The sequence below is a fragment of the Lissotriton helveticus genome, chromosome 3_1 (assembly GCF_964261635.1).
Source record: "Lissotriton helveticus chromosome 3_1, aLisHel1.1, whole genome shotgun sequence".
Classification (NCBI taxonomy): domain Eukaryota; kingdom Metazoa; phylum Chordata; class Amphibia; order Caudata; family Salamandridae; genus Lissotriton; species Lissotriton helveticus.
In genome coordinates, this window is record NC_136061.1 from 991,384,775 (window position 1) to 991,406,256 (window position 21,482).

Below are 21,482 nucleotides of genomic sequence, written 5' to 3' on the forward strand. Positions count from 1 at the left end.
CCGGCCAAACAGTATAAACCACTGGCCCCCCTCCTTAATCCCTTATTGAATGGCATCTGGAATGATTCACTTAGGACAGGCATATTTCCTGACTCTTGGAAACATGCCCAACTGGTTCCTATTCTAAAAAAAAACCAACGCAGACCCAGATGAACCAGCTAATTACAGGCCCATTTCCCTGTTGCCAGCCCCAGCCAAGGTCCTCGAAAAGCTGGTCCATCAACAATTAGCAGGCTATATTGAAACCAATGGCCTTTTCCATGATTCACAACATGGATTCAGACCAGGCTGTAGTACAGAGTCTGCCTTAATAGAGATGGCGGATTCCGTACGATGGAAGCTGGACGGGGGTTCGAGAGCGGTGTTGGTGCTGCTGGATCTTTCAGCAGCATTCAACACCGTCTCTCACCCTGTCCTGCTTTACCCCCTTCGATCTATAGGCATTCAAGGTAAGGCCTCGGACTGGCTATCTTCCTTTCTATCTAACCGGACACAGGCGGTGTTTACCTCCCCCTACACTTCCAATAGCCGTCCGCTAAAGTCGGGAGTCCCTCAGGGCTCCTCACGGAGTCCCCTTTTGTTTAATGTTTATTTTTCCCCCCTGGCTGAGCTTATTGCTTAGTCAGGAATTAAGGCAACTTCGTATGCTGATGACATTCAGCTTTTGTTTTCCTATGACACTCCCACCCAGACTACTTTTGACCCACTGAAAGATTGTCTTCGAAACATCGCATGCTGGATAGATAACAATTTCCTTCGGCTGAATGCAGGAAAAACGGAGGTTCTCTTTTTCCATCAACCTTCCCCCCTGGACTCGAACCTCTGGTGGCCACTGGATCTAAGTGCGGCCCCCTCCCCCAAGGAAACAGTAAAAAACCTGGGGATTAGATGGGACACTAACCTTTCCTTCCATAACCAAGTCCAGACGGTATCTGCTGCCTGCTTTTCTAAAATCAGGATGATAAAAAAAATTATCAACTTTCTCCCTAGTAACACCAGGAAAATCATTGTCCAGGCCTTAATAACATCCCATTTGGATTATGCCAATGGCCTGTATCTTGGACTTGCTTCTGGCCTCTGTCATCGGCTTCAGACAGTCCAGAATGCTGCAGTTCGGCTGGTCTGTGGCCTCTCTCTACGGGAGCACATCACGCCTCATCGACGTAGGCTACATTGGTTGCCAGTCCATAAAAGAGTAGATTTTAAAGCCCTCACCTTGGCTCACCGTGCAACCAAAAGAAAGGGCTCTGCGTATCTCTCTTCCAGCCTTCGCCCTTACAGCAATACCAGACATCTCCGATCCAACTCAAAAGGACTGTTGTCTACCCCTAGATTCAAAAAAGTTCGATCTGGGGGAAAAACCTTCCAGGTATGTGCAACCTCCCAATGGAACAAACTCCCCATCTCTATTCGAATGATTCAGGAGGAGCTACCATTCCGCAAAGCGCTAAAAACATTCCTCTTCTGCTAAGCCCATATATGTAAGATTCAGCAAATATGCAAGAAGCGCCGGGACACCCCGTTGGAGTAGCTGAGCGCTATATAAAACACACTAAATAAATAAATTAAATAAATAAATGCAGTCACTCAGACTCACTAAGACACTAATACACCCACTAAGAGACCTACAGAGAGTTACGCACCAATTCACAGACCCTGTCATGGGCTTAGACACCCATTCACAGACCCATTCAGACACTGATGCACCCACTCACAGGCCCAACTCAGAACCTCACACCACCCATTCACACACCCACTCAGAGATGGATGTGTCCACTGAAAGACCCACTCAGACACTGATGCACCTACTCACAGACCAGTCATACACTTACACACCCACTCATAGACACACTCTAAAACATAAGCACACACACACTCACTCAGGCTCACACACCCACCCACAGATCCACTCTGACTTTCATGCATCCAGTCACAGACTCACTCAGAGACTCATACTTCTACTCACAGACCCAATTAGACTCATGGATCCACTCACAGGCCTACTCAAGACTCATACACCCATTCAGAGAGCCACTGATACACCCACACATTCACTTAGAGACCCACTCAGAAATTCACATACCCACTCACAGATATACTAAGACACTCTTGGACTCGCTCAGTGCCCCAGTCATGTTGTCATACACTCATTGAGATACCCATACTCAACCCAGGCAAAACTGAATTGATTTTGCCTGGGAAGAGTGCACTGTACTGGGGACCACATTTCTGGCCTCCAGAAATGGGTGACCCCCCGGCTAAGTCCCAAACAGTTAAGAGCCTTGGAATTTCTTTTAATGAAGATCTATCGCTCAAAAATCAGGTAGGGACTGTGGTATCTGCAAGTTTCTTTCAACTTCGCAAGATTAAGAAGATCGCCCACCTTTTAACCCACCCTGCTCTGATTCAGGTCATTATCGCTCTTGTGTTGTCCCGTCTGGACTATTCCAACAGTCTGTACTTGGGTCTTCCAGCGGGGCAGCTCAAGAGACTTCAACTGGTCCAAAACCAAGCGGCCAGGTTGATCTGCAAGATCCCTAAGTGGCAGTCCATTAGATCAGGACTGGCCAGTCTCCACTGGTTGCCAGTAGCGCAGAGAGCAGCTTTTAAAGCAGGATGCATTATCTTCAGGGCTCTACAAGGTAAGGGTCCCGGATTTATTAGCAGCCTGCTTGTTAGTTACACTCCCTCTCGCGCTCTCCGCTCAGGTCAAAAGAACCTGTTAGTGGTGCCGCGAATCAGGAAACAACGCCAAGGAGGTGGATCTTTCCATTTTTTGGCCCCCTCCCTGTGGAACTCTTTGCCATTGCCGTTAAGGCTCCATGAAGATCTGTTAGCCTTCAGACAGGCTTTTAAAACTTGGCTCTTCAAGCAAGCTTACCCTTAGTTAATCCCGTTTTCTTTTTTCTGTTACATGTTATGTTGTGCCAGTTTTCCACAGCGCCATGAAGCCTATGGGCGTACGTGCGCTTAATAAATTTAATTTAACATAACATAACATAACATAACTCTTGGACTCGCTCAGTGCCCCAGTCATGTTGTCATACACTCATTGAGATACCCATACAGGCACTCACAGTGTCTCTTCCTGGCCCATTGAGATTCTGACGCAGTCACTGACAGACCGACTCAGACTCTCATACATCCACTCAGAGACTCACTAAGAGACTCATGCATCCACTCAGAGATGCTTTTAGAGACTGAGACACCCCTTCACAGACCCACTGAGACACTGATGCATCCAGTCATAGGCCCAGTCAAAGACTCATGCGCCCGGTCACACACCCACTCAGAGACTCACACACTGACTCACAGACCCACTCAGACACTGATGCACTCACTCACAGGGCCAGTCATACAATCACACCATGGCCTGTAGTCCAACTCAGATACTTATGCACCCACTGAAAGACTCACTCAGAGACACACGCCCACTCACTGACTCACTCAGAGACTTACACACTCACTTATAGACCCACTCAGACACTCATGCACTCTTCTCACAGACTAACTCACATACTCATGCACCTGCTCACAGACCCACGCACCCATTCACCAACCCACTCACAGACTCCCACACCCAGTGAGACACTTATGCAGCCACTCCCAGACCACTCAGACACCGACACACCCACTTACAGACCCATTGATTTACTCACACACACTCTCAAAGGTTACAGGTTGCAAACAAAATAATTTAAACACGTTAGAAATTCACATAAAATCCAAAGGGTACAGGGACGTTAAAGGTAGGATTTTATTTTTTTATGAAACGTAGGAATTTACTGAAACAAACAAAGGTTACAGGACTCAGTCTCCTCCCCTTTTTATGTTGAAGGGCTGATAAAGCTTGTGTAGAGAGGCTACACGCCCTCTTCCCCTTAGAATTCAGCCCTGAGGATGGAGAGGAGGGCCACGCAGCCTCCTCCCTTTTTTTGCTGATTTGGGCTCCAGGGGGCCTAGTAAGGCTTGAGGAGGAGGGCTGCATGCCCCCTCCCCTTAATATATATATTTTGGCCCCAGTGTAAGGGGTCCCTAGGGCCCAAAAGTCAAACCAACACTGCGTTGTCAAAGGCTGTCCATAATGGGGAGTTGGCTGCCTGCCGGGGATGCCCACAGGCCAGATCCGGCCTCCAAACCCCACCTCACACAGCTGAAGGCCCTGCACAACGTGAGGTTGGCTGCATGCGAGCGGGTGCATTTACATATGGTAATAAAATATTACTTTACAGGGACTCCAATGATTTTTTTGCCTCTGAAGACATTGGCGCAGAGACTGAATGGACATGTTTCTAACAGTTATACAGCTAGAAGTGCATGCTGGTGAATCCCTCAGGCAGAAACACTAAATGTTTCAGGTTTTCAGGTTCATTAACTGCTGTCAGAATTGGGGGAACGTATTTAATGGGGAAATATGTTTATAGGAGGCGCAGTCCACCTATAGGTTTCCTTTTCTGGGAATAGGTACTATTTTGCTCTGTCCTTTGAAATGGTACTTAGCCTCTAAATCGGCTTCTTGTAGTTATAGTATGGTTGGTACCACCATGTTTTCCACAAAGGCATACATTTTTAGCACATTGGGCCACATGTAATAATATTAGGAATAGCAATTACCTAATTGTAATTTTCTGCTGCGAATCGCAATTAGGTAATCGCTATTCCTAATGTATGAAACTTCAGATGTTTCATTTGGTGATTCCAAGGGGGTCACAAATCGAGCTACCAAATGAATATTAAAGAGGTAGGTCGCGATTTATGACCCATTAGGAATCACTAAAATCACGGGGATGGTGGCCTGCAGGGGTCAGCAGACCACTATGTCCATGATTGGTTTTAAATAAAACAATATTCTTTTTGAAAATGCAGGACGTTTTCCTTACAAAAAAAAAGAAAAGTTTTCTTTTAATTTTTTAAGAGCAGGTAGTGGTACGTGGGACCACTGCCTGCTCTGAAAGAATTTTTGTACTACCATTCCTTGGGGACTCCTTCGGGACCCCTTCCTATTTGCAAATGGGTTACCAACCACTTGAAGTAGGTGTTAAAATGTTGAATGTTTTGCGACCGCATTTTGGGCACAAAACTTTCTTACACACCACTGCGGTTTGGTATTAGGAAGGGCTGCCCTAAACACGCCCCTTCCCAATACAGAATTGCAAATAGGGTCTGGTACATAGGAAAAGCCTTTTTCAGGTCGAGAATCTGGCTGTTTGTGACCTTAGAAAAGGTACACACATGTGGCCCAGAATCTCTTCTTGATCTGCACCATGAACCAAACTACAGTATGATGAGCCTGCAACTACCCACCACCAAAAAGCAAGTGTTTGTCACTTCAAAATTATTAAATATCATCCATTCCTCTACTTTAAGGAAGTGCTATACATTTCATTCACCAATGACAGAGTTTAGCCAGTAAAAGTAGCATGTGCTTTAAGTCCAATTTCTGTGAGCCTTCTCTATGCCCTATCAGAGGTATTTCTCTGCTTTCAGACTACTTCAGTCAAGTCTGGAAAGAGTGACACTGTGCCACTTTTTTACTTGATTTGGCCCATTGTCTCACTGCTTGGAAAATGCCAAATTATGGAACCTTACAATTATGGCCAGGAGCGCCCAGAAACAGATGGAGAATCTGGGGTCTCTAAGCCCTCTCCAACGAGAAGAGAAAAAGCAGGTGCCTTGGTAATAAACTTTTCACACTAATTCTCGTAAAAATAATTCAATCTTTTGGCCTTAGGATTTTTGGGGACCACAGTGGGAGATGTCGGGCCCACAGACAGGCCTTGTTGGCTTGTCTTTATAGGGAACAGAATCTCTGGTGTTCCATTAAGGTGTAGCTGAAAAGCAAGACAACCTATGGAACGTGTACATGCTCCTTTTAATGCTACAATAGTTTAGTGAGAGGAAGAAAGGGAGATGTTGGAGCGCAAATGTAGGGAAATTCTGAAATACCATTATAATGTTGCAGTTCTTTCTAATAGTCTGATTGTTAGCTGTTATTGTTGCCAATATTCTGATTGTTGTGATAGTCACAGCTACACATATTATACCCACTAGAATTTGGCTTCAATTTTAATAAAAGTCATAAAGGTATATTCTTAGCATATATTCTATTCATAGTGAAAGGAGGTGTGGAACCTACCAGCAACAAGTACTTCTGCGAGTCTCACAGGACTGCACCATCCTCATTCAGTACTGAAGTAGTTTGTGAGTTACAGTCCACTGGCTTCTCTGTCTCTAGTTGGTATGCTGACTAACACTGTGTTGCCAGAGGATCTAGAGATTCCAAAGCTTGTCCCATATTCTGAATACGTGTCAGAAAATTATCAACTGGGAGTTACTGTCAGGCGGATTTCCCCTAGCCTTGGTTGGTTCTGTCCTCATTCTGATCAGTGGTGTGCTGTACAATATTTAAAGTGGGAGGGAAGTAAAGGGCCTGGTTCTTCTTTCTACCCTTTGCGGGTGGGTTGAGATGCATCTTGTGGTGGGTGTACAAATAGTGAGCTTGTGTTAATGTTTAAGTGCAATGACTTAAACCCCAGAACAAGTGGTCCAAATGCACTTTGTTACAGCCTGCCGCTGTTTTCACTGGATGGGGCTTTAAGCCATAATGGTCTTTAAGTTCAGCTGCCATCAACGGCAATGAACCTTGGTGGAGTGCCACTTGTGTACTGTGTGAGAATAGATGAGAATAAGTGTTGTGAGGGCCTCAATCCCTTTTGCAGGTCCCCAGCGTAGCCCCGTTTACTAAGGCTATATCTCTGTGCAGCCCAGTGAATGTCTAGTGAGCTACATCTTGCTCACCGGTAGTTCACTGGATGCGGTCCAGACATCAAGTGTCTTCGGCTTTCTGGTCTGGATAAACTATTGGGGGGGATGAACTCACTCACGTCTAGGAACCACTTGATAGGGCCAAACCATTTGCACAGTTTAAGGCCTCATTCCAAGAACAGTGCTCTTGGTCGCTCTAGACACATGCAGCACTAGGCCTCAGCCCAGGAACAACCCACAGGTCTGGGCTGGCTCTCTACACCACTGAGCCGGCCCGCCTCAATCCAGTCAAACCACCTCCTCAGTTTACTTCAGTTATGGTACACTCTGCTCATCTTTGTTGCTCCTAGAGTTCTGGGAGTCAGCTCCACTAACTGTTATCTCCTATCCTGTAGTTCCCTGAAGATGCAGCATTCGAAGGGTGAGAAAAGCAGGCGGAAGAGACTGTTGGATCTGGTTTTTCATGGTGAGCTTGCTGTCCGGAATGATTTCAAGGTTGCAAGCATGGTCTGTCGGAGTGGGTGCTGGTCTTAATTCTGTAGGCCACTAGGAGTAATTCCAAGGGAAGCACTTTTGTTTTGTCTATGTTGTGTTTTAGGCAGTTGTTATTCATCCAGTCGGTCATGCTCGGCATGCACCTTTGAGTGTAGGATGAGCTAGGTGTCGTCTGTGTAGGATATGATGTTCATCCCATAGGTTCTGCTAATGTTGGGCAAGAGGGTCATGTAGATGTTGAGCAGCGTAGGGTTGAGGGACAAGCCATGAGGAGCCATGAGGGACACTACAGATGATGTTCTTGGGTTCCAAGGTGAAAGGTGGTAGGCAGATTCTCTGGGTTCTGAGCAGAGAGATAAGCAGGGGTGACTCCTTCACTAGAAAACATAAAATGGTAATAACGGTTAGTTATTACCATTTTATGTTTGCTTTGAACATTGCGGGCGGGTGAGACTGCTCTGCTCTTGGAGCAGGGCAGGGGAGGAGTGGTTTGCCCACTCATGAGTGCGCAAAGACTGTTCGGTCAGCTCTCTCAGGCTGCCCAAACCAGTCATGCACACTCTGCCCTTCTACAAGCAGGCTGCATTGCAGCATGCATGGAGAACATGCCCACCCCATTAGCCCCTTGCTGGGCACCGTCCCAACCAATCACAATGCTGCTTGCAGCATTGTGATTGGCTTAGGGGACGGAGCCTGTTCCTGTCGGAGGCAGAAGAGCATGAGCCTTGAAGAGCCGGACCTGGCGTAAAGGTAAGTTCAAATTAAATACTTTTAAAAAATTTCCCTCGATCCCCCCGTGACACTCCCCTTGAATCCCTCCCCGGCGACCCTTCGCGTCTGCCCCCCCGCCCACGAGCAATGCCGGCTGCTGCTCGAGGTAAGACTGTAGTCCTTGAGTTCACTGGGGTTGGCGGAAGGTGGCTTGAGAAGGGGTTTGGCTATTGCGTGTTTCCATACGTCAGGGAAGGTGGCCATTGCTGTGGATGAGTTAAAGATGTTGGTGAGCTTGCTGATGATCATTTTGCTCCCAAGATTGAAAACGCTGTGGGGACAGAGGTTCGTAGGTGCTCCTTAGTGGACAGAGTTTGTGATGGCTGTGGTATTGTGTGGTGAGCTGGTCCCAGGCAGTGAGCAGGTGGTCCGAGGTAGCATCGGGGTTTAAACTATGAACATATAAGCCATTATTTTAAACTTGCATTACACACAGTATAAGATATGCTGCTAAAAAATGCGCAAAAAGGTGTAAGGTAAATTTTTTTGCTCCAAAATATAGATTTTAGTGATACTCAGACTGTACGTAGTACACCTTTTTTTATAACTGTCTTAAAAGTACACACTTCACAGTTTACCTGGTAGCTCCCTTACACTACCTCTAAAAATAAATAAATAAGTGCCACTAGGAAGCTATTTTTTTAGAACTGTCTTTTAAAAGCACACACTTCACAGATTAGCTGGTAGCTCCCTCACAATACACCTCAAAAAGAATAAATGTGTTTCATCAGGAAGCTTCAAGTGATTTCACCAGTTAAAGCCAATACCGGCTTCCAAGCACCCTTTACATTTGTAGATTGACCAGTTGCATGCATTTACATTTCTTTCAGACAGCAGGCACCCTGGTAATAAGACTTGTTTAGCTGTCTGCACTTCGGTATCACCCTTCAGCTGAAGCACTTCTACTGTCAGAATTAACTGTCCCAGGACAGATCTCTTTTTACAAAAAATGAAAAAGTATGAGCACGTTGTGCCCCACAGATCCTCCCCCCACTTCGACCACTGGTTATAGGTGTCACCAGGACACAGATGCAGTGCTGACCTCGCTGTCTGCTGCCAAATACACAGACATTATCCTGTTTGAATGGTGCCCCCCGTGCTTGCAACCATACTGAGAGTCTAGACTTGCCATAAGAGTGGGCATTAGTCTATATGCTGTAGCCTGAGACTTAGAAGACTGAGGAGCGTGAGAAGGGATGGCTGTGCAAGCTTGGCCTTGCAGGACAGCTCACTGCTTCGGAGTCAAAACAAGCATTTGCAATGCAATAGGTCTCGCAGTAGGAAAGTTTGAGCTATTGGTATTGTTAATGACAAATTTTGTATTTATGTGTTGGTTTGAAAATAGTGAAATTAATAGCTGTCATTTACAATGCCAATAGTTTTAACTTTCACAAATGTGACACATATAGCATTTGTAATGCAATGTGTTGTATTTACGTGACTTAGATGTATTGATATTACAAATAACAATGGCTTTACTTTTTTTAAGATAATTAATACTTAAATAAAAGCTACTGTAATTTATAATGGCAATAGCTTAAACCTTTGTTAATAACTTTTGTGAAGATTATGTTCAGTGTATTTTATTGTGACGAAAATCCAAGAACAGAAGTAAAATAATAACATATTTTTGTGACATTTGTAATAAAGCTTGAAACATTGAGAGAACATATTTGAACCAGTTGTTGTTGAATGGTTGCATCGATTGATGTAGTGGTGGCACGGAGTGATGTTGTGGTGGCGACGATTGATGCTGTGGCGTTCAGTGATGCTGTGGTAGCACAGTGATGTTTTGGTGCCCCTGAGTAATGCTGTGGTGGTGTCGAGTGATGCTGTGGTGATGCGATAGATAGATAGAGTGAGGGCGATAAATGGAGGGAGGGCGATAGATGGAGGGAGGGCGATAGAGGGAGGGAGGGCGATAGAGGGAGGGAGGGCGATAGATAGATAGATAGAGGGAGGGCGATAGATAGATAGATAGATAGATAGATAGAGGGAGGGCGATCGATAGATAGATAGAGGGAGGGCGATAGATGGATAGAGTGAGGGCGATAGATTGCGATAGATAGATAGATAGATAGAGTGAGGGCGATAGATAGACAGAGTGATGGTGATAGATGGGGAGTGCGATAGAGTGAGGGCGATAGATAGAGGGAGGGCGATAGATAGAGGGAGGGCGATAGATAGAGGGAGGGCGATAGATAGAGGGAGGGAGGGCGATAGAGGGAGGGCGATAGATAGATAGATAGATAGATAGATAGATAGATAGAGTGAGGGCGATAGACAGATAGAGTAAGGGCGATAGACAGATAGATATAGTGAAGGAGATAGATTGATAGAGTGAGGGCGATAGATAGAGGGCGATAGATAGAGGGCAATAGATAGATAGATAGAGGGCGATAGATAGGTAGATATAGTGAAGGAGATAGATTGATAGAGTGAGGGCGATAGATAGAGGGCGATAGATAGATAGGTAGATAGAGGGCGATAGATAGATTGAGGGGCGATAGAGAGATAGATAGATTGATAGAGTGAGGGCGACAGATAGATAGAGTGAGGGCGACAGATAGATAGAGTGAGGGCGACAGATAGATAGAGTGAGGGCGACAGATAGATAGAGTGAGGGCGACAGATAGATAGAGTGAGGGCGACAGATAGATAGAGTGAGGGCGACAGATAGATAGAGTGAGGGCGACAGATAGATAGAGTGAGGGCGACAGATAGATAGAGTGAGGGCGACAGATAGATAGCGTGAGGGCGATAGATAGCGTGAGGGCGATAGATAGCGTGAGGGCGATAGATAGATAGAGTGAGGGCGATAGATAGAGTGAGGGCGATAGATAGAGTGAGGGCGATAGATAGAGTGAGGGCGATAGATAGAGTGAGGGCGATAGATAGAGTGAGGGCGATAGATAGAGTGAGGGCGATAGATAGAGTGAGGGCAATAGATAGAGTGAGGGCGATAGATAGAGTGAGGGCGATAGATAGAGTGAGGGCGATAGACAGATAGAGTAAGGGCGATAGACATATAGACTGAGGGCGATAGATAGATAGAGTGAGGGTGATAGACAGAGGGCCTATAGATAGATAGATTGATAGAGTGAGGGCGATAGATGGATAGAGTGAGGGCGATGGATAGATTGAGATAGATAGATTGATAGATAGATAGATAGATAGATAGATAGATAGATAGATAGAGTGAGGGCGACAGATAGATAGAGTGTGGGTGACAGATAGAGTGAGGGCGATAGATAGAGTGAGGTAGCCTTGTGGTGGACGCGGTGGTGGCCGTGGTGGTGGACATGGTGGTGGTGGAGGTAGTGGTGGGCGACATGGTAGTGGTGGGCGACGTGGTGGTGGTGGATGTGGTGGACGTGGTGGTGGACGTGGTGGACATGGTGGTGGTGGGTGTGGTGGTGATGGACATGGTGGTAGTAGACATGGTGGTGGTGGACGTGGTGGTGATGGACGTGGTGGTGGTGGACGTGGTGGATGTGGTGGACATGATGGTGGTGGACGTGGTGGTGGATGTGGTGGTGGACGTGGTGGTGGACGTGGTGGTAGTGGTGGTGGACGTGGTGGGTGTGGTGGTGGTGGACGTGGTGGTGGACGTGGTGGTGGTGGAGGTGGGTGTGGTGGTGTTGATGGACGTAGTGGTGATGGACATAGTGGTGGTGGACATGGAGGTGGTGGATGTAGTGGTGGTGGACAAGGTGGTGTTGGACATGATAGTGGATGTTGTGGTGGTGGATGTGGTGGTGGTGGTGGATGTGGTGGTGGTCGTGGATGTGGTGGTGGTGGTGGATGTAGTGGTGGTGGATGTGGTGGTGGTGGAGGTGGTGATTGTGGATGTGGTGGTGGTGGAGGTAGGTGTGGTGGTGGTGGACGCGGTGGTGGACTTGGTGGTGGTAGTGGATGTGGTGGTGGTGGAGGTAGACGTGGTGGTGGTGGTGGACGTGGTAGTGGCCTTTTGGTGGTGGTGGTGGTGGACGTGGTGGTGGTGGTGGTGGACATTGTGGTGGTGGACTTGGTGCTGGACATGGTGGTTGTGGACATGGTGGTGGAGGACATGGTGGTGGTGGTGGACGTGGTGGTGGTGGTGGACGTGGTGGTGGTGGTGGACGTGGTGGTTGTGGACGTGGTGGTGGAGGACGTGGTGGTGGAGGACGTGGTGGTGGAGGACGTGGTGGTGGTGGTGGAGGAGGTGGGTGTGGTGGTGGATGTGGTGGATGTGGGTGTGGTGGTGGTGGATGTGGTGGTGGTGGATGTGGTGGATGTGGTGGGTGTGGTGGGTGTGGTGGACGTGGTGGTGGTGGACGTGGTGGTGGTGGACGTGGTGGTAGTGGACGTGGTGGTGGTGGTGGACGTGGTGGTGGTGGACGTGGTGGTGGTGGTGGTGGATGTGGTGGTGGTGGATGTGGTGGTGGTGGACGTGGTAGACGCAGTGGTGGTGGATGCGGTAGTGGTGAATGTGGTGGTGCCCAATGTTCAGAGGGGACTGGCCCCTTCATACAACAATAGTTGTGTTTACACTACAGAGCTGCCGGTTGCTCTGTCAGTTGTTGTCATGGATTGTTTGGGTTTAGAAACCGGTTCTGCATTGGCATAGCCAATAGGTCTTGCTTTTGGGACCTTATAAGTATTTAGTTATGCAGCACAATATCCTTGGTGGAACATCAACCGTTGCATGGCTAAACACTTATAAGGTCCCAAAGGCGAGATGTATTGGCTATGCCAATGCTTGTTGTGCTTGGACTAGCTTGGATGCAGTGCGTCCTGCTGCACCCAGAGAGCTGGGCAGGGATACACACTGCACTGGCTTAGGTGCTGTGCGTCCTGGTGCTAAAGAGAAACGCTGGGAATATTTATATGCCCATACTGTGAATGTGGTAGCATGTGTGTGTGTTGACTTGCATTTTGGTGCTGTTCTGTGTGTGTTTGTGTGTGCCTGAGTCTTGTATGCATGCTTGTGAGTCCGTATAGGAGCTTGTAAGTGTTCTTGCATACTTGTGTTTATTGTATATATAAATATATTGCGTACCATTGTGCCTGTGAATTTTTGGTGCTTGGATATGTATGGTGTTTGTGTGTCTTCTATACTTGTTTCTATGAGTGGTTTTATATGTGCGAGTGTCTGTGCTTTCTGTGTGTTACCAAGTATGTGTTAATCTGCATGTCTGTGTTTGGTTACGTTCCTCACATATGTTAACTCCAGCAGTGGTGGACACAGAAACCCCCCCTTGTTAGGCAAAATGTAGGAACATATATTTATTTTTACTTTCTCCAGCTAAAACAGCCCCATCAGTAGGTAGGTTAATATTATTATTTCTGCAACGACATATTTCTGAAACGTGCCAATAACTAGCACTATACCACAAACATTTAGCGTACCTTTGCCCATAAGACTTAGGACTCCTTTTACCAGCCTTGGAAGGATGAATGTTTGCTCTACCCATAGGTAGCTAGTAACATAGTATGGAAAAATAAGTCCTACGACTGTATAGAGTGGTATGTAAATAGGTTCAGGTCATGGATGGACAAAATTGAAACAAGTTTTCAGGACGTATAAACAGCCCGGAGACATGCAATGGGGGTGGTGGGGGCTTGGATGAGAGAAGATGACAGCATATGCTAACGAGGGTGTGGACTTGAAGAGACGGGAAGATCCCGAGGACTGACTAAGTGTTAATGATAGGGAAGGTTAGAGAGCAGAGTAGGAGAGGAAACGGACAGAGAAATGAAGCAAGGAAATGTGGAGTGTGAGAAAAAGAGAGAACAGAGAAAAGTACAGAGAAGGGAGGCAGAGATGCGAGGAAAGATAGAATAGAGAGGTGAAAAGAAATAAGAGATTGAAAGAAAAGTATAGAGAGGAATTTGCATTTGCACCAAATCTGCAAGCAGCCACAGGTTAGTAAGAAGGATGCATAGCTTGAAAGAGGTGGCAATGCCTGGTAGTCCGGTAATTGCAATCAAAACCATTGATAAACAGAGTGAAACCTTTACCCCTTCTGAACGAGTCTTCCATCATGTTCCCTAAACCACCAATGGCAGGCACTCTGGGGTCACTTGTGCCTAGTAAAATAAATCAATTTATCAGGGAAACTAATAAAGCTGTGGGAATTGCCACAAAATGACTTCTGCACTCAAGGGAGGACCGCGTCCTCTGTCCATTCAGAAAAACCGTTGTGTCAAGAATGTCCTGGCAGTATCAATGCAACTCTAACTGAATCTTTGATGCGAACGTGCCCCAGGAACGGAGACAATAAACAGGCAGCCGTTCATCACCTACAATGACTTGGTACATGGACGTTATAGCTGTTTTATTACTCGCGCCGTGACACTAGCAGAATGAAAACTACTTCCATTAATATTGCATCTCGGCTTGCCTTGAGTCTGCCGAACTACCACTGCATGTGCCAATCAGTTATGATTAGAGAACATTAATTAGCTTGATGGACATCTCGCATCTCGGCATCTGCTGGGTAAGAGGAACACACATATTCAACTTGAAACTGCAGCTGCCAGGGACAGAGTTTGGGCAAACAAGGGAATCCTAAGTGGAAGCTCCTCAGTAACGCCTACCTGACCAAGCCCACACACAGAACGGGGGCTGCAATAACAGAGCCAACTGGGTTGGGAGGTGGGGAAGCGAAACCACGACAGCCACAACACACTGAGCAGGAGAGGGTAGGGATGCTAAGTGGCAGAAGGGACACACAGCATAAAAAAAGAGTCACGGACTGAGCCGCCTTCGCTTCGAAGTGCACACAGTGCATGGGGGCTGTAATGGCAGAGCCAAGGCGGGGCGCTGTAATTGGCAGAAGTGACACAGCAAGGGAGGACCAGTGTAGCATGCACAAAAAGTCAGTGAGGGCGGGGCACCTCTTTAGAAGTCGTGAAAAGTGCCCTTATGATAAATGGCAGCACTTGTGAAAATCGCTTATAAAAAATGCCAAAGTAGTTTCGAACTCTGCCAAAGTACTATGACGCCGTTGTCCACTTAAACACGGTGCCGTCTAGCAGAGCACGCTGCTTCTTGGATGCTCGCTTACAACCAAGGACGTAAAAGTTTTATCAGACAGTCAGGCACTGTAATGGTCACGCAACAACCTGCTGACAGAGGCTGGCCACAATTGGGTGCACCATCTCATGGTACGACGCGGTTCTCCACTTGTTCACACAGCCTTGTGGCAAAGATATGCACACACACCACTCTGCTTGAAGAGGAGGAAACTAACAGAACAAGTCATTCAAGAGCGGTGTCTGCAGCATCAGGGACTGTGGGTGAGCATCACGGCTTGGAACCCTAAGGGAGGCGGTATAATAGCCTACGGGGTAGGGGCTTCACGGAGAACAGCAGGTGGAGAGATTTCGGGATGGGGTGGGAGCAACAGTATCAGTAAAAGAGGGGAAGAGAAAGGGCAGAGTAAGCCTGATGTGACGAGGGGAGGGCACACAAGCCAGGTGGGGGAAGGGGAAGAGAGGTGAGCAGAAGGAGGTGGGACTGGAGGAGAGACATTGTTGGGTGAAGGAGAGATGGGACTGGTTGCAAAACGGTCTGAGACGGAAGAGAAGAGACACAGAACGTAGGGGAAGAGTGGAGTGGATAGGAAGAGGAGCGCACGAACAGGGAGTTGACACGAGTGGTGACAGAGAGGACACAGTGATGAAAGGAGGTGGGGTGAAGAGCAAATTAAGAGGGAGGAGGGAGCAGGTAAAATGAGGGTGCAAAACGGGAGTCAGTGGTGAAGCTGGAGAAAACAAGCTCTCGGCATTTCGTGGCGTGGGAGTGTATTCCTTTGAAGTCTGATGGGGGGGGAGGCGGGGAGCGGATTCCTTTGAAGTCTGATGCCGAGGCTCAGACATATGGTGTGCAATGTGGCTGGCGATGTGCACATGCCTGGCTCACATGAACTGTACCTAATCCGCAGTTTAGGGAGACTTTTGAAAGCCTTACTATAATCTCGACAAACATGCATTGCTAAAACAATGCTGTAGTCGAGACCTAAACATGTTAGGCAGCAGTGGCATCTTGAGCGGATCCTGGGGAGCGTGGGATGCCTCCCAGACCTGTGGTGGCTGTACCACTGAATAACAGGGAACCTGATCCTTTTGCAATGAGCATGCAGTAACAGCCCATTCAACAAAATAACACAAGTTATCCCTGTTTCACGATTTCACAGCCGCAGTTCAGCAGCAATGCATCTTCTTCCATGAAGTGAAAATGACACCAAGATGCTGCTGTTTCTGGCTGACCTTAAAACCCTCATTGCTAATAAAGCTCTTTTCTTCACTGATGCCAGTGAGTGGGTGGAGACACCGAAGACATAACAGGGTACTTGGGAGTCATCACAAAAGCAAGCCCAGACACCAAACAGCAAGAATAAGGCAGTGACGTCTGAACAAAGAACAAGCCCACACGAGAGATTATATCTGAAGGACAAAAACACAGTGGCAGCGAGGTACATCCCATCTTGCCCAAGGCAGTGAATGGAACAGATACCATGAAGCAGGGCTCAGACTCAAAGGCATCTGAGTCAGAGGAGCTCAACTTGCTGAAAATTGCTCCCAGGTCTCCAGATGAGATTCTTGGCTAATCATATATTTTACCATGTATGGTAATGCAGTATCTCGTGTTGCATGGTGTGTCTATATGCCCCGGAATTGTTTGATAACACATGTTTATATCCACTCTGGGTTTCGAACCATCACACCTCACTGCAGGAGCATTTGGTGGCAGAGATAGTCCCAACTTCCTCCAAATTTGCTCTACTTAACACTTCAAATGATTTTTCGATGACTGATGTTATCACAATTAAGGTTTGCTTGTTTGTTTGGGCTAGGACAGGGGTACTCACAAACGTTTACACTTGGGACAAAATGTATGGTCTGTGGTGATACTGAGGGCCAGCAGGATGATATTTAGTAGAGTGTAAGGGGGAATAGGGAAAGCAAAACATGTGCATTGTGTGGACATTGAGTTGTGGATTCATTTTGGGGGTTTCATTCCTTAAAGGCCAAAAAATTAGGCCCCAGACTCTAGAACACTCATAGATTTGCGGTACTATATTATGTTGTATCTGAGTCGCTATCCTTCCACTGCACCTTGGGGTAACCCTTCTCAATTAACTATGGCTACCATGAGCGAGTCAAATGAAAAAAGGAAGCAATTTGATTATTGAATTAGAATGAAATAGAATTTTAGGTCTCACAATTACCTTATACCTCTAGTCCCTTATCTGTAAACTTTAAGAGTGCTTAGAAAGATGTTCAGTTAAGTTAGCGAGTGCTATAAACAAGCATTTGCAATGCAATAGGTCTCGCAGCATTAAAGTTTGAGTTACTGGCATTGTAAATGACAATGCTTTGCATAATTTTTTTTTAATTTGCAATTGGTATATAAACATTGTTTGTGAATGGTTAGCTGTTGCTTATGCTAAGCTAAGTTAAGTTGGCAGTAATATAGAGTGCTAGTCTTGCTTGTTATAAGCATGCTGATTTAAAGCGCTCGGATACCTGCGGGTAAAGTTTGCGCTATATAAAAGTGAAAACTAATAAAGAAATAAAAAACAGCCTACCTGTACCATGTCCGTTCTTATGACAGAAGCATGCACAAAGAGAGAAGTGATAGAGGTGTGCACACACAAGGAAGCAGGGACGTGCACACATGAAACAATGGAAGCGTGCGGACAGCTGGCGGCAGAGAAAAGTGCACACAAGAGATCTTAAGAGGGTCAACACGAGGGATGAGGCAGATTAAGACGCATCCTTTTGTGCAGCACCTGTGTGTGAGACTAGTGCCAGTTTTGTAGCGCATCGGCCTGAGGGCCTCGTGGCGTTGAACCTATCGGTGCTCCTGCCCGAGTTAACCCAGGCTTGCCCTTTCCTGTGCCCCCCCCCCCCCCTTTACAGACAGGCGGTCTGTGGTTCTCTGTCGCTGCCCAAGCTGCGGCCTGTGCCATTTCCGGTTAACTCGCGTCATGTACGCGGGCGCCCAAGGGCTATATTCGTATTTTAGAGGCCCTCCCTCGGTGTGCCCCCTTTCTGATGCGGGGCTCCCCGACTCCCCCAACCCTGCCTGTCTCCAGCCTTGCCACATGCCTGGCATTCCCGAGTCAGAGGACGATCATTAATTTACCAAACTACTGACCCCCTCCCGGTAGAGATCTGCACCCACTTCCTTGGCCTGGGAGTACAGCATCCTCTTACAGCCACCGCACCGCCATCCATCCCTGGCCTCAGAAACAGCATGGTCAGCTGAAGTCTGTCGCCTACATCCATTCTCTGACAGAATTACTGCTCCACGGTTCTTACGCAAGGGTGTAACGTGAACCATCACTGAAGTATCCCCAAGGGTGTAACGTGAACCATCACTGAAGTATCACTATTAGCAACAAGAGGCACTGTGGTATAGCAAGCCATTTAAAAGAGCGGATTGTCTTTGGGATGGCAACTTTGCAAATGTAGTGACTAATGTCTGCTGGTGGCTGGATTAGATTCGATAACAATGGGGGCAGGGAGGAAAGTATACTATGTTAATTGTTTTACAGAGCACTGCTGTTACCCAGTGTCCTGGGGCTAAAGACAGCATTCAGCAAAACCATATCAATATTCAAATGAATAAATATACAGACTGATGACGTTTTTCTTTTTTTCATTACATGCCATCCATGGTCTCATTTGCAGCAGCTGTGAGGTGGGGGGGGGGGGGGGACTTGATAGTTCGCCAGACAGAGCTGAATATGAATTTCCTCTCTTAAAAAATCACTATACCATTTTACTGTAGATGGCCTTAAAGTTGATAAACCCAAACATTTAACCATAGGGCTGCACTTCCTTGCATCAGATCGAGCTTTAGTTTTGTTTGACATAAGCACTGGATTCATTTTTATAAAATGTACGTTTATTTTGTGTAAATTATGATCCGTCAGAGCCCTTGCCTAATAGCAGGGATTGTGAACAGCCTTTCCACCCACCGGCTGAAATTAAGCACTGCTGTTTCTATCTTAACCTACGCGTGTCTCTTGATCTGATGCTTGTTCCCACATCATTGCATCTTCATCCTCCGGAGCAGAGTGATTCACCCTATTTGGGAGCTAAAACTCCCCCTCCTCCTTTCATCCGGCCTAGGAAGACACGTACTGACTCGCATCCCTTTAGGAGCCGGGAGCCAGCCTGCGGCATGCACAGTAGGAACCCTTTCTGCCTTGAAAACCAGCATGGATTAATGAATGAATGAAGGATACGCTGCAGCCTACCTACGCCCAATCTCCAGGCTGAGGTCTCCTCTTTGTAGGTCTGGCCGCAGATCGCTTCAACTGTGCTACCTCGCTCCAGCACACAACACAAAGCAACCCATACAGAAAGAGGATTTGGGTTCCCCACGTTCCCATTGGCTTCTCGGCTCTTCAAGTGAACGGATTTTATTTGTCTTACCTCGTGGACAGAGCTCAGCCAATCAAATAAAGGCACAATATCGAAATTACTAGGGAGAGCAGTTGGCCTAACGGCTAGGGCGATCGACCCCGAATCCGGAGAACCCGATTCGAGTCTCGGCAATGACGCTGAACAACCTGTGATTTTGGGCAAATCACTTAATCTTCCCGTGCCTAACAAAATAATGAATGTGTCCTCATGTAACGCAACTGGTGCTATGCAAAGGGCTCTGATACCTGATACCAAGTCAAGTTCACGCTAGATAAAACTCCGTAATGTTTTTAAAAAGACAATTACGGTTCTCCATTCTCAACCAGGCCTTTTCTTATTTGATGAGGCAAGATGGCTGCCGGGTAGGAGCTCCTGGCTAGAGCTCCGAATGCTTGGGATTCCACTTCTGGATTTAATCCCGGTTAGCACCCAGCTTGCCGTGTAACGTTGCTTCCACAACTAACTGGATTCGTAAATACAAGTAACTGGAACTTTTCAACAACAACCTCGGCACGAGAAAGGAACGAGTCGCCCCCGCCTTCTCCGGACACTGGGCTGCATCTGACCATCGGCGGAGCCGGGACGGACGCTTGCTCACTGGAGCCCGCTGTGGCGCTGTCTGGAGCCTCTCATCACCCGGAGACTGTGTTCATCGCGGGTGAGAACCGAGTCGCCCCCGCCCCCTCCGGACACCGGGCTGCCCCTGACCATAGGCGGAACCTGGGTCTGACGCTTGGCTGCCTTGTGAACCGACTTTGGCGCTGACTGGAGCTCTCTAGGGTTCCCTGCTCGCAGTGGCACTGACGGGAGCATGCTAGGGGCCCCTGCTCTGACGCTGACGGGAGCCGGTTAGGAGTCCCTGCTCTCCCCGGAGGTCGGGACCGTCGCAGGTGAGGATCGAGGCTCCCCCCCCCCTCCCTGCCTGGAGCCTGGACTGCCCCTGGGCTTCGGCAGAGACGGATTCTTGACTGCCTGGTTCACGCAGTGATCTAGCAACGCTCCTGGCACGCTGTGTTTACAGATCCGATCAAGAGTGATGTGACAGAGTGTAGCCCCGAGGCAATCGGGAAACACTCAACATCGCCTATCGAGGCGGGAGGGGCTGCAGTAGTAAGGATCTATGGCCGTATGCAGTACTAAGGACCCTGACGGCGTGAACCTGCCAACTCACACGGAGCTGCAGACTGCTGCTGCGTGAAGCATCAGACTCTGACGACGCGAACCTGCGGAACCCCTGCTACTTCTGAGACCCTTGGAGCAGACCTGCAAAGAGTGGTTTCCACTTGTAAGAAATCGATACACACTTCAGATATGCACACTCTGGCTAGACCTCTGATGCCTGCAAAACTCTGCTGTCAACTTCAGCAAAACTACTGAGCAGAAACCACACAAATGTATTTACTTCACCCCATTCACTTGCAAGCATTCTAAATCTCCTTTGTTCAAAATGGGTGGGGTCATAAACTGAAGCTATAAATCCCCTCCTGTACCTCCAGACGCCCACGAGGCTCCTCCACAACTCCACATGAGATCACCAGCAAGCTAGAAACTGGGCTAGCTTGAATAGAAAGTGAAACTGCCCTTCCCTGCTCTCAAAGCAACAACAACTAACAGAGGACTAAAGTCTCTATCAACACTATTTGGCGGCCATCTTAGACTAGTCTCTCTCATTCGCTATCTTGATCGTTCGCCGCTTGCCCCAGACGTTTTAGGGCTCCGACTGGCTGATCCCGACCCTGGTTCGAACCCTGTACGTAAGTACAAACGTACGAACGCCGCACATGACCCTGTGCCTGGGATGCCGGTCTGAACGTCCGTAGCCCTCATCTGCCGCCTTGATGCTGTCGTCCTGATGCCGTGGCTGGCTGACCCCCTCGCCTGAGTCCCTGAAAGCTGCTCTAGACCTGGAGCCGTCTAGCGCTCCAGCCACGTCCTCGGACGCTCATTCACCGCAGCTTCGCCGTCCCCCCTCGTCTGGAGCCCGAGTCCTGCGGGCGCCATGGGGGTCGGATTTATCCTCATCA

The 21,482-nt window shown here is 47.8% G+C and overlaps 1 protein-coding gene across 2 annotated transcripts in view; it reads right to left on the reverse strand.

Moving 5' to 3' along the window:
* ITGA4 (integrin subunit alpha 4) overlaps window positions 1-21,482 on the reverse strand; it is a 628,337-nt gene that overhangs the window by 450,896 nt on the left and 155,959 nt on the right. The window contains exon 1 of one of the 2 annotated variants that reach the window (XM_078681474.1): window positions 19,290-19,386. The exons of the other annotated variant lie outside the window; for it this stretch is intronic. The gene's annotated coding sequence lies outside the window, so the exon portion shown is untranslated. Of the gene's footprint in view, window positions 1-19,289; window positions 19,387-21,482 lie in introns of those variants that run through there. 2 annotated transcript variants of the gene reach the window in all.